General features: G+C 34.8%; 1 protein-coding gene across 2 annotated transcripts in view; it reads right to left on the minus strand.

Moving 5' to 3' along the window:
* LOC127180977 (tyrosine-protein kinase CSK) overlaps positions 1–18,006 on the minus strand; it is a 37,614-nt gene extending 19,608 nt beyond the window's left edge. Inside the window, exon 1 of one of the 2 annotated variants that reach the window (XM_051135407.1) lies at positions 17,805–18,006. The gene's annotated coding sequence lies outside the window, so the exon portion shown is untranslated. Of the gene's footprint in view, positions 1–17,580; positions 17,692–17,804 lie in introns of those variants that run through there. The other variant, XM_051135408.1, reaches the window with a different exon arrangement.
* Between the last annotated feature and the right edge of the window lie 1,140 nt (positions 18,007–19,146).

Here is a 19,146-nt window from a genome sequence, read left to right on the forward strand (position 1 = left end):
TAAAAACTAATATAAATTTAAATGAATGAATGAAAATAAACCACCCTAAATTTTATTCTCCAAAAACCTATTTAAAACCTTAAAAGTGGACTCTTAACATTTGATCTGCTTTCACTTTTGTAAAATCTCATTAGAATGCTGATGCAAAAATATTTTCATGAAAATGATAAAATGGAAAAAAATAAAAATAAGTAAAAATAAAGAAAAAGCAATAAACAACCTTGACCTTGAAAAATCTATGCAAGTAATTTTAATAAATAAATAAATAATAAATTAAGTACAAATAAATTAACTATTTATACATAAATACAAACCAAATATCACATTCTAAAAAAAATAGGGTTCATTTAAAATAATAACAAATAATTATAAATAAAATGAATTGAAATAAATACATTCAATAAAATAAAGAAAAATAAACAACTAGTTGGTGTTGACCGCTCAGCCTAAAATAGGGTTCATTTACCTCGTGCAAAATATAATTTCTTTTTTATGAATTACATAAAAACTAATATAAATTTAAATTAATCAAAATAAATAAACCACCCTAAATTTTATTCTCCAAAAACAATAGCAATAAACAACCTTGACCTTGAAAAATCGATGCAAGTCATTTTAATAAACAAATTTAGTAAAAATAAATAAAATATTTATACAAGAAATATAAATACAAACCAAATATCACAATCTAAAAAATAGTTTATTTAAAATAATACCAAATAATTATAAATAAAAAATAAAATGAATTGAAATACATTCATTAAAATAAAGAAAAATAACTAAAGGGTTCATTTACCTCGTGCAAAATATATATATATATATATATATATATATATATATATATATATATATATACACACACACACACACACACATACATACATACATACATATATATATATATATATTTTTTTTTTTTTTTTTTTTTTTTTAAGAAATGCATAAAAACTAATATAAATTTAAATGAATGAATGAAAATAAATACAACAACCCTAAATTTTATTCTCCAAAAACTTATTTGAAACCTTAAAAGTAGACTCTTACATTTAATCTGCTTTCTATGGACATAAAATCACTTCTGGAAATTTCTTTTGAATACATAATGCATATGTATAAAACGTAATATTATACAATATAACATAATATGAGGACTGGACACACAAAAAAATGACCAGTGACTAATGAAAATGAAATCAAAGCAATTATTTGTTAATTTAGTTGATGAAATGTGAGTATTAGTTACGGTTGAAATGAAGCAGATTAAGCAGTGAAACTAAACTGTGTTGAAAACGACAGATGAGGAGCGTCTCTGAATGACTGACACTGTGAAATATGGAAATGTGACCTTACTGAACATGCAAATGACGAGTTAACGGTCAACAGAGCAGAAACACTTTCACATCGGTCTGAGGATCACAGAGTCTCAAGCGTGAATATTCTGACTGATCTCAGAGCTGCAGCTGTAAAACCCTGCAGAATGGGAACGAGAAAAACACATGAGCTGCTAAAGATCAGCCTCAATCTCTCCAAGAAACAGCACGTCTGGAGTATAACACGCTAACAGCGTGAGGAAAGAGCATTCAAGCTTCATTCGTCATTCATAACGCATAAGATCACACCGCTTCACCTGATGAGCGTTTCATCCTCAGCGCAGCACACACTTCACTCACACACACACACACACCTATTTATATCAGAGAGAGTGTGAATGTGTGTGCGCTGGCATACATTACTTCATCCCTGTGATAGAGCGAGCGAGAGATGTAGAGAAAGGGCGCAGAGGATTTCCCTAAATAGACACGAGGAGAAAATCATCTATTGAGCTGCGAAATAAAGAGCAGATGCAGAATGAGAGAGAGATTAGAGAAACCAATCGTTAAACAGACGAGAACGAGTGTTTGTGTGGATCACTGTTATTTTAGTATCTATTTTAGTTTCTGTTACAGTTACAGATACTATTAGACATAAATATTTTGAATATTTTTGTTTTGTTTCAATTTTAAGAAATTTTCAAAGACATTTTGAGAGTAATGATTTACACAACGGGACAGAATCACTGAATCCTGTCTTAAAAATGACATTTTCTGTATTAAAAGGAATAGCACAGAATTTGCACAGTCTGGATGAATAAGTCAAAACTAGGGCTGAACATTTAATCATAATAATGATAATAATAACATTTATTTAAACACACAGAAATGCAATGATCTTCAATATAACTCCTCAAAAGAAAAGTCTGGGTTAAGTTAAAGATATTATTACAGAAATATAATACAGATTATAATTTTTTTTTTTTTAAAAAGTGATGAGTCACTTTATTTGAAAATTCAAAAATAAATAAATAAATAATACAATGTTTCATTTTTCTTTTTTATTCAAAGGAACTGACATATTCAAATTTGATTATTCAACTGAATACAACAAAATAATTTTTGGGTTTTGTTTTCATTGTAAACATTTTTTTTTAAAAAAAACAAACTTTTAATTTTTGTACATCTTTAATTTCATTTCGGTTTTAAATATTTTAGTGCATTGAATTATATATTATATATATTTATAAAAAAATAAAGTACTTTTTTTCATATATTATTCTATTCCAGTTAATGTTTAAGTAACTTAAAAAAGGCCTAAGTTTTAGTTTCAGTATAATAACCTTGGTGTGGATTAGTGTTTTAGACAGTATAAAATGTAAAAAATAAAATAAAATTGTGTGTGTGTGTATATATATATATATATATATATATATACACACACACACACACACACACACACACACACACACACATATATATATATATATAAATAATATTATTTAAAAAGGTTAAACTAGAATTTACCTACATTCTAAAAGATTAAACAATTTTTTTAAAAAAAATTATTATACAAGTTCTCTAGGCATGCATTTTAATCACTACATTTTATTTAACCCATAAAATTGGATCCAGAAAAAAAAAAAAAAAAGGATTTTGGGGAAAAACAATACAAACAAAATTTGAAATAAAATAAATAAAATAAAATAAAATAAAATAAAATAAAATAAAATGTCACAATATAAAATATATATGAAAGAAAAAATAAGAAAAACATTTTGGAAGAAGAAAACAAAACAAAACAAAAAAACAGGTTCAAAAGCAGCCAAATGCTCAATTGATGTACATGTTCGGACTGACATTTAAAAAAATAAATAATTAAAAAACAACAATAAGTTAAATGTTTTTAACAGTCAATCTATTCCCTCACTGATCTGTATGGTTTGCTGTGATCTCAGCAGTATATGGCGTGATGTCAGCAGCAGTTTTCCTGTTTTCAGCAGATATGAATAATGAAGCTGAACTCCACACACACCAAACACTAAATAATTAAAAGAGCTACAATAATCACACACAAACACACACACACAGATCTAAAATACACTCTCAGATTCCAACATCTGTTTCTAATGAGCAGCTTCACAGCCACATCTTTATTATAAGCACTTGTTTAATATCAAAGCGTTATTAAACTACACCAGAATCAACCCTGAGAAACTGCAGCACAATGATTTACACAATGGGACTGATCCAACACTGATCAGCCTGAACACTGGGATGACAGAAATGATCCTCAACACAGTCAAACTAATTCTGCTCATTATGGTGCTTGTGTTCTTGTCAGTTTCTCTTTCTCTAAAGCTCCACTGACTCACAGGAAGACATTTCAGCTGCAAGAAGTCATGCATCATGCAATCAAGTTCTGAGACACAATAAAACACGATAACGATCAGACACACACAGACTGGATTATCAACATCCAAACTGGTGCTTCAAGGTTAAAGACGAAACCAAAGAAGGTCAGAGAAAGACAGAAAGTATCTGTTTCACCGTCCCGAGAGGTTTCGAATAAAGCCATGACACTGGAGATGGAGGATACAATTTACAATCTGCATGAAAAATCATCAAATGAAAGCGGATCAGAAAACTCCAGTTAAAGGAACAGTTCACCTAAAAATTAAACTGAGCTAAAAAAAATTAATAAAAAAATGTGCTCATCCTCAGGTCACCCGATTTGTAGAAATGTGTCATTCCATCACTTGCTTACCAATGGATGTGAATGGGTGCCGTCAGAATGAGAGTTGAAACAGTAGGGTTGGGTATCGTTTGGGTTTTTTTCAAAAAAAGGGTCCAAATCGATACTTTTAAAAAAACGGTGCCAAAACGGTGCCTGAACTGATACTTTTAAAAAAGCCACAAAGTGGTGGATGACACATGAATATATTTTTATTGGACAAAAAAGTTCTTTAAATTGAACAATGTATTTAAAGTAAAAAAAAGAAGTAGTACTATACATTATTAAGTCAATGCAAAACGCAACAACAATAAAACCTAAGCCACCTAACCCAACTACAATAATTGAACAGCTTAAAATTTCAGCAATTCTTTTGCAGAAATATGACTATATGTGATGAGATCTGGGAAAACCCGTCGGATGTCACGGTGGGACGTTTTCAGGAAATTCGTTTTTCATTAAATTATTATTCTATAACATCTTGTCTATCATCTCTGAAAATATCTCTTCGAAATTCACTTGTTTAGTGCAGAAAAACAGACATTTATTGCAGCAAGCAGAAATGACTGTCTTTCTCCTTTGTTAAGAACGCGCTGCGAAAACCTAACTTATCAAAATAAACCACCTAACATATTTAGTAAAGGCGTATCAGTTCACATTCTCCACCAGTCCTGTGTAAAGTACGGCAAGCAAAGTTATTTATTTATTTATGTATTTATTTATTTTAATATGGTGAGATGGCGGAGCACAACAACGCCGTCTAAAGTACTGCAGCTGCTCACTTAACCGATCTTACTCGTCTCAGTCTGCCCAGTTTTGGTGATGTCAGTGCCCTAAATGATGTTACGGGCTATTTCACATCCAGAGATGAAGGATCGGATGATGAAGTTACTAAAGAGGAGTCGTCCGATGACAGTCTGTTTTATCACAGTGCGCGAACAGTTGCGCTGCGCTCGCTTTTACTACAAGGTGCTGCATTATTTACTAAACAGAAAATGGGTGATCAACGGAAAACAAACGTTAGTCTGTTTGTGTAATGATGTAGTAGCGCTCCTAACTTGACAGACAGCTCTCGTTAAACCCGTAAAGTGAAAGTGAAAGCCGTCTCACTTTAAAGCCGTTTTTCTCAAAATCCCATTCCTGAAAATCATCGCTATCGGCCAACCTAAGATCGCCATAATGTAGGTTATGTAAAAAATAAAAGTTTTGGAAAGGGGCCTGAACTCAGCTTCCATATGGTGTCAAAACCTAAAAAAGGTAAAATTTCACCATGTGTTTGGTTTTCCTAGATCGCATCACATATTTGGCGTCTCTGGCAAAATACGACACCTCTCCTGATGTCTGCAAACTGTCAAACACGGCGCATCCCTCTGCTTTCAACTTTATTCCACATACCATCAAATGTTTCATTAGGTTTGACGCGTTTTCCCTTTCACACGCAACTGCTGTAAAACATTTGCTGCACGTCGCAGTGTCTGAATCATTTCTCGTGAAATATAGCCACACTTTAGAATGTTTAGTTTTTGGCATTTTAAGTTAGACGTGTTTAATGTAGCTCGCTAAGCTAACGACAAACCACCTGCTGCAGTCAGAGCAAGTGTGACGATAGTTGCAGCATTCACGCGCTTCTCGGATGGTCTCATTTCCAGACGATTTGTGCTTTTAATTCGAAATGTGAAAATGGATAGTAACTACAAAGATGTCTTGGATTTCTATCATCAAAGCTTTCCGACGTTCACGTGAGTTTTCTCATTCAGTAAATACATTTTCTGATCATTCTGACACCCCATGAATGCAGTATTTAAATTTAACTAGCGATCATGCATGTTGATGAACAGTGTTGGGGAGTAACTAGAAAAAATATGTAATTAAATTACAGTTACTTTTGAAAAATGCCAGTGATTACAAAGGGGGTCACATCTGAATTTTTTCACACACCCACCCCCACTTACAGATTTAATTGACTTCTTTTAAATTGCACTGACTGCTCTAAAATGAGACACCAGTGTTTCAGGAGTTTAGGACACAGAATCGGACACATGCTTGTTCCATAACTGTTTTATTTCCTATTTGGGTTTCTGCATAAACTTCATTTTTTAAGATTGTTTTTCCAAGGCATTGTTGGATGCTAGTGTTTTCTGTCATAACTATGCAAGCATTTGATTTCAAACCCAGTATCACAGCTATTAAACTATTTCATTGTTATGATGTTACTTATGTTATGATCTTGTTATGACATATAGCGCAACTGCGCTCACAGTGACCCCAGTTCGATTCCCGTCTCGAGGTCCTTTGCCGATCCCGTTGCCCTCTCTCCTCCCAGCTCTGTCCTGTCGTCTCTCTACTGTCCTATCACAATAAAAGACATAAAAAGCCCAAAAATATAAGTAAAAAAAAAAAAAAAATCTGAATTTGCGGTGTGCTTTAAATTAAATTATTACACAGCTCAGACTATTTCGGGGCAATTTAAGTCAGTGCTATATGCTTGATCATATTTTTGGCGGAAGCTTTGCGTTTGGTTAGTTAATAAAGTATTGAACCTTAATTCAATATTATGCGTACAATTTCTTAATTCTGTCATCCTGGTATCGTGGACTTGCTCTATTGTTTCATACAAACACAGCTGCTGCCATTTTTTTTTTTACGCTGTAATGGATTATAAGATAACTAACAAACTAGTACTACTACTTAATTATGTGGTGAAATGTTGTGTAAGAAGACTGGTATGACTGCACTGTATCCCTAAAATGTCTAGTTTGAACTTGTCGTTTGCTAGCAACTGATTTCTTCATGGAAGCTTTGCGTTCAAATATTTCAACTCAGATCAGTGTTTCATGTCTAATAATTTTACCACGAAACATCTAAATAATCTATCAAGCAGCTGTGTAATAAGTGAGATAATGTACATTCAGCCAGTTGTTATCGCAAAATAAAGATGTACATTATCCCTTACTTATTATAATCTTAATTCAAGTGATAAAGGATTGTGAAGGTCTGACAGTAATCAGTGTTGAGCGCTGCTGTAAGGTTCACTCTGCCTGGTTTAAATGTTTCAAAATGATTAACAGTTGAAAATATTAGAAATTTAGAAAAGTAATCACAAAGTAATTAAAAGTAATGTTACATTACTTTAATAAAGTAATTGAAAAGCTACACTACTTATTACATTTTAAATCAAGTAACTTGTAATCTGTAACCTGTTACATTTCCAAAGTAACCTTCCCAACACTGTTGATGAATCAATGCTTCTACATCCGTGTCATAGCACCAGAAGACAAATATTTCAATCGACAGTTCAGGCATTTAAGTGGCACCGAAATGAGGCACCGAAATTCGCGTTCTGATTCGGTCCGGTACATACCGGTCACATGGGTACTGGTGCCGTATTGGCACCGGGTTTCGGTACCCAACCCTATGAAACAGCTGATAAAAACATCACAATTTCACAAGACAAAAGTGTTAAAGTTTAGAGCTTTGTTTGTTTCGGCTTGTAAACTGTGCTTGATCTGTGCAGATTTCTCTCCTAATTCAGGAGGAAGCGTTATTATGGATTATGGACCTTAATGATGGATTTGTTTCATCTTTTGTCTTCTCAAGATGTTCACTGATGGACTGGAGTGGTGTGGATTACTTGTATATTATTTTGATGTTTTTATCAGCTGTTTGGACTCTCATTCTGGCGGCACCCATTCGCATCCATTGGTGAGCAAGTGATTGAATGACACATTTCTACAAATCTGATGAACAAACAAACTCATCCTAATCTTGTAGCACTAATGATCTGAAAAGATGACATTTAATAGCAAAAGAAATGTGTCATTCCATCACTTACTCACAAATGGATTTGAACGGGTGCCGTCAGAATGAGAGTCCAAACAGATGATAGTTTTTGTGTGGATTACTTGTGGATTATTGTGGTGTTTTTATCAGCCGTTTAGACTATCGTTCTGACGGCACCCATTCACTGCAGAGGATCCACTGGTGAGACAGCAATGCAATGACACATTTCTACAAAACTGATGAACAAACAAACTGAGGGGGAGCACATTTTTAGCACATTTCATTCCATTTTTGGCTGAACTAGTCCTTTAACCACAACACAAAAACAACTTGAGCCGCAGAGCGCAGAGAAATGCAGCAAACATCTGAACGCTTTATGATGCACCTCAGATACACAAATCAATCTCCTTCAGAGATCCACGACTCGTTCATTTCATTACAAACAGGACAAAATCAATCCTAATCTGTCTGTCTTTCAAACTGCGAGACTCAAAAGCGAATCCAATTCTCTCAAATGCAACAGCTTGAACATGTTTAAACATGAGACGATGACAAACTCCACCGTACACACGAAGAGTCAGCGGAGAATCACGCAGGAGAAAAACTACACAACACAACACTGCATGGACAAGTCGATCAGGTGAGAGACGGAGAGACATTCAGAGCATTCGTCCGTGAGACGGAAGTGACCTTCAGTGTCAGTCATGGACCGTTATCTTCAGCTGATTAATTCAAATGAGCGGCTGGATCATCTCAGGACATTTGAATAGAGCAGCTTCGCATGAACAGCTTCAGTGTGAGCGAAAATACGGGACCCGCCGATGCAAACGAGCTGACAACATGACATCATCGCTGGAAATAAAACACTGACCGCAGCGTTGGCGTTTCTAGTGCAGGTGCTCGCGATTCTACTTCCTGTTCACACACCTGCGACGATCCCTAGAGGACCGTATGACGGCTTCTGTTTTCTGTCCGTTCGCACTGAAGAGTCTCATTGGGTTACGGAGATCAGAAACACAAGAACGACATACAGACACACGCAAACTACAAAATCAACACAAAACCAGTATCAAAACTGGGTCAAATCAAACATTTCAGAAACTTCTCTAGCTAAAATGTTTGATTTTATTATATTTTTTTAAACATAAACAGCGATCAAAGCCAAAATATGAAATTTCATGGATATGTATTTATTGAGTAATGCACTATTTTGTAGAGGAGGCTCAAAATGACCGCTTTCCCCTGAGATTCAAAGCCAAATTACTGAGGGTAAAAATGACTTTAGAAAGATGACAGCATCATTATATTAATTTTACACAGAGATTCTTATATAAATGAGTAAAATCAGTTGACTTCAGCAATCTTTATTGCATTATATGCCAATGGTGACAGTTCAAAAATGGGATAAAAGCACTTTTCATGTTCTTTTCCCCAAGGTTTGTGTGCCTGTAACTCAAGAAGTATTAAAGATATCTTAATGCCCTTTTACATAGTGGGTCTCAACAAACATTTCTTTTGGTAACTTTATTTTCAAGGCCCTATAAGTTTTGGTTTCAGAGATATTGGAAGTTTAATATTTTTAATAAGGTTGTACACATTTTCAGTGGTAGATCATTTTGCAATATATGATACTTATTTTCTTTTAAAGAGGAATGTCTGAACAGCAAATAATGTTGAAACTAGAAATGTATCTCGTTTCCTTCTGTCAAAACAACTGCATTGAATATACCCGTCTGAGTGCCATAAATATTCTTTTTCCAAAGTTTGCATTTCTATAACTCAGGAAATATTAAAGATTTCACAATATGGTTTTAGATTCTAGTTCTTCATAAACTTTTCTTTCGGAATCTTCAAGGCTCTATATCATTCAGACCCAGAGATATGAGGAACTCAATGAGGCTCCATGTCCAGATTGTTGAATATTACCCATTTTCGGTGGCTGAAAACCAAATGTTGGTCACTTTGTAATTAAATGATCACCATTGGCACACAATGCAACAAAGATTGAACAAAACAGTGGATTATTCAGCAAATATTCATCCTTGGCATTTAATATTTTGGCTTTCATCACTATACACTTCTGTTTCTTCAAAAATAATATTAGCAAAATCAAAAATTTGAGCTGGCCACCTCTGGTTGCGTTGACACAGAATGACTCTTTCCCAAAGTTTGGACGCCTGTAACTCAAAAAATATTAAAGATATCTTAACAGTCCTTTACATGTTGGTTCTTAACAAACTTTTCTTCTGGAATCTTCCTTTTAAAGACTCAATATGGTTTGTGTCCAGAGATAATGAGCTCTCAATGTGGCTCCAACTAATACATTTTACACATTTTTGTTCGGTAGAATAACCCAGTGTGGGTCAGTTTGTAAACAGCTGATACTTATTTACTTCTTTTTCATTTAAACCTAAACATTATTTCAGCATTTTGAACACAAAACAGTATTATGATATAAAACATAAATCTTGATAAACAAAAATAAATAAATAAATCAATAAATAAACACAACATGCAAAATGATTCAAAAGGAATTCCAAGGAACACTCAGAATAAGTGTTCATGCTCCAAAGCTGTTTGTCTTTTGTTCTTTCCTCTTTCAAACACAACAGATCTTTTAAAGAATGTTAAAACTATTTCACTGCGTGAACAAAAGACACTGAGACAAAACATCTTCTTTAGTGTTCGGCAAAAGAAAGAAAATCATACAGGTTTAAACAACGCGAGGGCGAGTAAATGATGACAGAATGCTGATCACTTTAACTCACTTTATCAGAACAATGTGCCTGAATGAAAGCAGCTCTTGTTCTGTGAGAAAAATCATGATGCAACAGAGTTTCTGGTGCTGTACGTCATTTTATGACTGTTAAACATAAAAATGCCACAATATGTTTGCAGACATTTAGAAAACATAAAGTTCACATACTTACACATAAAACAAGTCATTCTGCTTTGAAATGTGCATTCCGTATCGGAATGTCTGTTTTTGTTTTGGTTCTTGTGACTCCGCCCACTGCCAGTTCACCCAATAGTATTTCAACACCCTGGGTTGCCAGTTGGTGGAAAACACAGCAGTCATGCAAGCGAGCAAACGAACTGGGGTGCGTTTCCCGTACAATGACGTAACTCGCTGATTAACCTCCATAGCACGAAGCATTGTTGTCGAAATGAACTAGCTTTTCACAACTGTTTCCCAAACACGGTCGCATCTCCATCGTTTGAACCACATTATTTCAACAATGTATGGCCGCTGTTAATGACGTCACCGAGTAAAACGCAGCTATATTGAACATGGCACTTGATGACTATTTTACTATTTTTTGCTCCCTGTCATTTTGCTCTATTTGATGTTTCATTCATCGCGGGTTTCAGAACTTACTAACTTACCAACGATGCTTTTGGGAAACGCACCCCTGGACCAGAGATCTCAGATTCTACCAGACCTAAAAAGCCTAGACCAAATCATCTACTTATAGTGTAAGGCTCATCCTGTTGGGTGTTCTCAATCTGGCAACCCATGTGAGCATCAAGTCTAAAAAACAACACTCTCATTTTGTATATTTGGGACTGCAGTACTCAACCACTAGCTTTAAATATTTCATACTGCATCTTTAATGACAAACCAGTGACCAAAAACCACCACAGGGGAAGCATCACATGAGACCACCTGAGGAGAGCGCATGAGTGTGTGTGCATGTGCGTATCAGACTAAAGACTCTCTCCAGAGCAATACGGTTGTCCGTGCGCTCAGCAGATGGAGGCGCCCACTGCGTTCATGCCCGGTCATCAGGCCACAATGCTGCTATTCTACTGGACACACACAGGGCAGCTGCAGAAACACACACATAGCCGTCTGACACAACACTGATGTACCACTCAACTGGCAACAAAACACTATCATGGTATCACCACAGCCATATGCACACTAATAACATGTCTGTGCATGTGTGAAGGGCAATGCACTGACACACATGATGATGTAAATATTAGGTTGCATGATTATGGTAATCATTCTGTACCATGAAATACATCTAAATACTGTATTATACAATACTGTTGATTTCCAGACGCAGTATTTACAGTAAATCTGCTCTGAAGCAATATGCATTGTGTAAAGTGCTATATATACATAAAACATGACCTCTGATCAGAGTAACTCATATCATATCTCAGCAGCAGGACGGTGGCGATACCCAAAACTGGGCCACGAGCGCAAGCAACGCAGGTTCAGTCTCATCTAGGTGTGACCCAAAAACGAAAGACAGGGTAAAAAAAAAAATCTCACACAGCCTTGGGAAAATCAATGTCAAAACACTCGTCAAATCTCTGACAGATACTTACAGTAACTCACTGTTATAAATGGAACTAAATATGCCAAGGCCACGTATCTCAACAACGTAACTGGCAAACAACATGGTACCACTTTGTTAGTGGAAAATAACAAAATATACAAACATGTGAACTCACGTTCAGCTTCAATCTGTATTTCACATGTCAGAAATATGTCAACATGCAACTCAATGTTGTACAGCGTGAAAAGCAACAGCAGAGTCATGGGTTCAACGGGTTTGAAAACACTAAAAAAAAATTGTGTTTACTTTTGTGTTCAGTAATTTTTATTACAACAGAAGTATCAGATGCATCACTGCAGACGTTTATATGGTTACAGACCACAGGAAGAACATCAGCTCACAACATGGACCACAATGAACAAACCCATCCTGAGACTAAACCTGAACTCTTCAGGCATTCCGCTCACATTAGACTGATTCAATCAGTGTTAATTCTCCTCAGCATCAGCACAGGTTTAATATGATCACCAGAACAACACAGCATAAGAGCTCCAAAGTCCACAACGATAAAACGTCCCACAAATCCACTGGAAGCTCTCAATCTGCTCAAAGGTTTGATGAAGTCACTCTCATAAAGGCGTAAATACGGTTTATGAGATCAAACGTCTGTATGTGTGCGTCTCAAACACCGCAGGATCTTTCCTCTTCACTAATGTCATTTTTCTTCATTACGCTAAAACATCTTTAAAGTTGCATCCACACTCTTAAAAATAAAGCTTCTTTATTAGCATCAATGGTTGCATGAAGAAGCTTCAACATCTATTAAATCTTTACATTGGACAAAAGCATATCTAAGAAATTTGAAGCATGTATTGAGTATAAATGCACAGGTCAAAGACATTAAGATGTCCACATCAAAAGAAATTTACAAAAGTGATTTTATGTCCATAGAAAGCACAATAAATGAAAGTAACTACATTGTCATTCAGTGTAACACAATACTAATGTAAAAAAACCAAAAAAACAACAACAACATGCTTATTCTGACTTGTACATATATATATATATATATATATATAAAAATAAGGAGGCATATTACATTTTATTGGGCTTTACATGAGTAAAAATGTATTACTGACAAATAGGCAAAACCTAGGATAGTGAGAAATTTAAAAAAATGTAAAATTACAATTAAATAGTATTTGGGGTGAAAGTAATTTGTCTTTTAATATGCCATGAATTGATTGTTGTTGCTTGACAAGATTGTTACACTGAATGACATTTTAGTGGGTGTCTTCTGTAAATTAAATGAGTATATATGTATGATATTTGAGTATATATGTATGATATTTATTTTTTGCTGAGAAAAACAAAAACAAAAATGCAGTTAAATTAAACAGAAAACTTTTTAATATTTTTTCTGGAACAACAACAACAATTTAAAACACTTACTGTTTTTATGCTTAAACCCTTTTTCGTCTTTGATCCATATATATATATACACACAAATATATATATAAACTACAAACCTTCCACGACTTTTAAGGGAACTACAAGCAAACTCATTTTTTTATGCACTGGGCAATTTAGAGTTTTGAGGTCTATTTTGCTTCCATATTATGTCTTCTTTCAGACTAGTGGAATGAAAGTGTTTTATTGCAATTAGAGTAACTTTTGTGTAAAATGAAGATTATACAAAGTGACATTCATCTATCTATTGTTATTGAAGACTCAACACAAAAACAGCATTCTCAAACTTATCCAATTCTTGTCATTTTGTGAAAAATAAATGTGGTTTAGGTGGAGGCTTTAATTAAGCTCACATGGGTTTTCTACCACTTCCTGCACAATTGTACTTTCTTGCTTTTTACTGTATATAATTTATCATTTATCATGGAAAATAAACTACAAACTAAAACACTTTTTAGAATTTTCAAAAAGCTCAGTTTTTGCTGGGTAAAAACAGCATCTGAGTGTGAACACAGCCTTTATCATCTGGTTTTGTGGTGATTTTCATAGAGTGCTACCAATTTTTAGCCACTAACATCAGCCACTAACTAACCACAAACATAAACAGTACTGACTGACTTCATTTTCAACACCATATCTATTACATTTTGAAGTGAACATGCCAAGAAAGATGCACAAACATTTTATTATTTTGCATCTAAAAGTAAACACCATTTACAGGGTTGCCAGGTCTGCATAACAAAACCAGCCCAATTGCTAATACAAAAATTATTCCAACTGCATTTTCTGTCCAGTCAAAGGGGAAACTGGAAAAAAAAACAACAACAACCAACAGTTCCAGTGTAAAAGTAGCCTAACTTTGTGGGAAAACCACAGACTTAGCAACACTTCATTCAGATATTTAAAGTGTTTTAAACATCCAAACACTTTGCATGGCTGCTTCTAACAGCAAAACAGCCGTTTAAAACGAAAATGTGACAGCACGCCAATGAACTGAACATACCAGATCTGACTGAACCGGCCTGCTGTGATCCACCCGTCAATCACACAGAGCGCTGAAGGCCGCAGGGGTTCGAAGGCACGTGAATCCTGAAAACTAATGGAGTTTAATCAATGCACTCCACATCAGCCGACCATCAGAGTCCTTGTGAACACACTGGAGCCCCACAAACAGATCAGAGCCATCAAAAGAAATGTTTTGATGTCGCTAAAGAGACTAAAGACACTGTCACTGATGAAACCGAGAGTCTCACTTTCAAACGCAACTGAGATGTTCCTCAAATGAGCAGATTAAAACATGAAGCTACAGCAGATCAGACCCACAGACCACAGGGTTTCCACAGTCATGATTCCTGCAATAACAACTCAAATCAATCCACTCACAAAACAGCAATTTCCATATGACTAACTGTAGGCTACAGAAATGTCCATGACTTTTAATGCAAGAAAGTACAGGCAAACACCCTGCTTGTTCATGAACTGGCTGATATTGAGTTTTAAGGTCTATTTTGCTTCTATAATATGTCTTTCCAGCCCAGTGGAAAGAAAACATGCAAAATACACTTTAAGTGTATGTTTTATTGCACATTTATCTTTTTGCACCTGTAGATTTTTAATTGTAATTCATATCTTTAAAGGTTTTTCCTCCAATTCAGCAGCACTTACAAAAACCAAAACTTACAGTTTTATTCCTCTCCATATTCTAAAGGTTTTTACTGAGGGGTTTGTTCATAAATCATTCACACTGATTTACATAACCGATTTATATTTTTTAGTCATAAAAACCTGGTAAAGCATATTTTTAAAGACTTAGAGTTTTTTCTCCACTTCAGAAGCACTTACAAACACAAAACCTAGAGTTTTATTCCTCTCTATATTCTGAAAATGTTTTTCTGAAGGGTTTGTTTATATATCATTGGCCTGTTTTTATTATTTCCCTTCATCTATTTAAATCTGTAGATTAAACTTAGAATACACATCTTTAAGAGGTGTTTTCTCAAAATGAGTTTGTTTCTTCAATTCAGCAGGACTTGCATACACCAAAATTTAGTAATTTATTACTCTCTATATTCTGAAGGTTTTTACTGAGGGGTCTGTTCATAAATCATTCACACTGACTTATATAACTAATTTACATATTTTATTCATAAAAACGTGGTAAAAAAAGCATATATTTAAAGGCTGTGAGTTTTTTCTCCACTTCAATAGCACTTACAAACTCAAAAACTTAGAGTTATGTTCCTCTCTATATTCTAAACATTTTTACTGAAGGGTTTCTTCATATAACATTCGGCTGGTTTTATTTATGCACTTCATCTATTTGCATCGGTAGATTTAACTTAAAATACATATTTTTAAGGCCTTTTTCTGAAAATGAGTTTGTTTCTCCACTTCACCAGCAGTTAGATACACCAAAACTTACAGTTTTATTCCTCTCCTTATTCTGAAGGTTTTTACTAAGGGGTTTGTTCATAAATCAAACTAATTTATATATCTCATTTTAATTTTTTGTTTATAAAAACGTGGTAAAAAAGCATATATTTAAAGGCTGTGAGTTTTTTCTCCACTTCAGTAGCACTTACAAACACAAAAACTTAGAGTTATGTTCCTCTCTATATTCTAAACATTTTTACTGAAGGGTTTCTTCATATAACATTTGGCTGGTTTTATTATTGCACTTCATCTATCTGCAGCTGTAGATTAAATTTTTACAGTTTTTAAGCCTTTTTTCTCAAAATGAGTTTGTTTCTCCACTTCAGCAGCAGTTACATACACAAAAACTTAGAGATGTATTCTTCACTATATTCTGAAGTATTTTACTGAAGGGTTTGTTCATATATCATCCGCCTGGTTTTATTATTGCACTTCATCTATCTGCATCTGTAGATTAAACTTATCATGTTTTAAGCCTTTTTTCTCAAAATGAGTTTGTTTCTCCACTTCAGCAGCATTTGCATACACCAAAAAGTTTTATTCCTCTCTATATTCTGAAGGTTTCTACTGAGGGGTTTGTTCATACATCATTCACATTAACTCTGATATGGCAACAAAAATCAAACAAGAATTACGAACCTGGCTTTGTCCATATGTTGACATGCAAATATTTACTCACAAAACAACTTCAGTATACCATGATTAATCCACTGAGGAAAGCATGGCGATACCTATTAGTTAATAACTCTACGCTACACACTTGTAGTGTCTTGCCTTAAGTATTTATGTTTTCCAAGCCAAAAAAAAAAAAAAAAAGCACTTTGGTTTGGCATGGCTGTGGAAACCCTGCTGAATGAGCAAGTGTCTCCTCAAGCCGTCTGCAATCAGACGTGTGTGCTTCCAAAAGCTCATCCCAGAATGCTCCTGCACGTCCGGGTCGGGTATCTTGGCACACGGGCGTCCGGCGGCAGACGCGACAGACGGTCTCCTCGCGTGCTGCTGTCTGGCTCTTTAAACTCCTGAGGCCGGATCTCCTCACCTCGCTTCACAACACGCTCGTTAGCATCGTCTGCACCCTATGTTTTCTGGACTAGGGTATTTCCAAGTTATTCTTTACAGTATTTTGGAGTGCCGTGCAAATATTATGGCATATAAACATTGTCTGAATATGGTACTATGGTTCATTTAGGATGAATTCTGGTAGATTGGGACTTTTTATCCTGAATTAATTTTACTATAATATGGCAATATTATAAAAGACATATCATAACACTACGTTTTTTAAACAGATACCACCGTAATATAATTTTGCATGTAAATGTCATGATGCATGACCATAATAATCATACACATATGTGAAAGCACCACAGTGCACTATAGTAAATGATGAATTTCATCTTCCAAAGTAAAACAAGCAGACGCAACAGATCTCAACAAGAATAGAAATCAGAGCTTCAACTGTATGTTTATGCAAATAAGTCGTGCATGATAAATACAGATGAATTATATGCATCTGAGATGTTGAGAGAACCACGCCTGCAAAACTCCACATGCACATCACCTGTGATCAGCAGCTTTATTAAACGCGCTGCAGTCTTCAGACGCATCTGGGTCTTCACATGCAATCAGCAGAAACGCAGTGTGAAATCACTAATGCACGAGCACCAACACACAACGAGCAGAGGGAAGAACACGGGCGATCAGCTGATAGCAATCGGTCAATAATCAGTGTGAAATGAGATCGGATGATAGATGCATTAAACGTGTCGATGAGCGGACACTCACCCAGCGAATATCGCACACGAGCCTCTGCTTCTCTTCTGCTGCTTCAGGCTCCGGGTTATTCCGAGCATCCAGTTGTTGTGGGTTTGAGATCAGACAGTCCGAATCGGGCCTGTGGATGAAGAGGAAATGAAATGAGATGAAAATGTCGCTGCGCTTCGACGCGGCGCTGGAGCTTCTAGCGCTTCCACTCCGGTTCACTGCAGCTCCGTGACGTCACGCATGAGACGCGCCGCACCGGACCGCATTCTCAAGATTGACACATTTTTTGGCTATCGAAACATAAAATCTCACCTAGAGGAAAATTCTTTTGGAATGCAAAAATTTCTGATATTAATTGGAAAACGACCTGCTCAAATCCTTATAAATTTTGTATTTGGAATAAAGTTAAAGAGGTGCATTTCAAAATACTTCACAAAATTTAGAAATGAGCTCTTTCTAAATTCGTGGACATTGACAATACTTGTAGTTTCTGTAATGCACATGAGGAAGATTTGTGTCATTTGTGACCCTGGACCACACAACCAGTCATAAGTGTCAATTTTTCAAAATTGAGCTTTATACATCATCTGAGGGCTGAATAAATAAGCTTTCCATCGATGTATGGTTTGTTAGGATAGGACAATATTTGGCTGAGACACAACTATTTCAGTATAAGGAATCTGAGGGTGCAAAAAATTCAAAATATTGAGAAAATCACCTTTAAAGTTGTCCAAATTAAGTTTTTTTGCAATGCACATTATAAATCAAAAATTACGTTTTGATATATTTACAGTAGGAAACTTACAAAATATCTTCATGAAACATGATCTGCACTTAATTTCCTAATGATTTTTGGCATAAAAGAAAAATCTATAATTTTGACCCATGCAATGTATTTTTGGCTATTGCTACAAATAAACCCCAGCGACTTAAGACTGGTTTTGTGCTCCAGGGTCACATTTGTTTTATGATTGTGATTTGTCTCTTAGATTCTGGTCTGATGTTAGTGCCTTTCTATTTCTGCGAAGAAATGTCAACTATGTGCTTTCTTTAAAAGATGTGATTTGTACTTATTCACACAAAAGTAAAGTGACTGAGTATATTGTTAACTTTTACATTTTACAAGGTAAATATTATATTCATAAACAGAAATTTGCAAAATGCATACCAAAGTGTAATTTAATTTTTATCAGAAATGGAGATCTTGAAAAAGTCTCTAATGCAAATTAATAATAAAAAGATAGATTTGAATATGTCATAAGGAAAAAGAAAGAAAATGTTAACTATTGTTTAGTTGTTTCAATATATATATATACACTACCGTTCAAAAGTTTGGGGTCAGTACATTTTTATTGTTTCTTTT

The sequence above is a fragment of the Labeo rohita genome, chromosome 18, assembly GCF_022985175.1.
Source record: "Labeo rohita strain BAU-BD-2019 chromosome 18, IGBB_LRoh.1.0, whole genome shotgun sequence".
In the NCBI taxonomy this organism is placed as follows: Eukaryota; Metazoa; Chordata; class Actinopteri; order Cypriniformes; family Cyprinidae; genus Labeo; species Labeo rohita.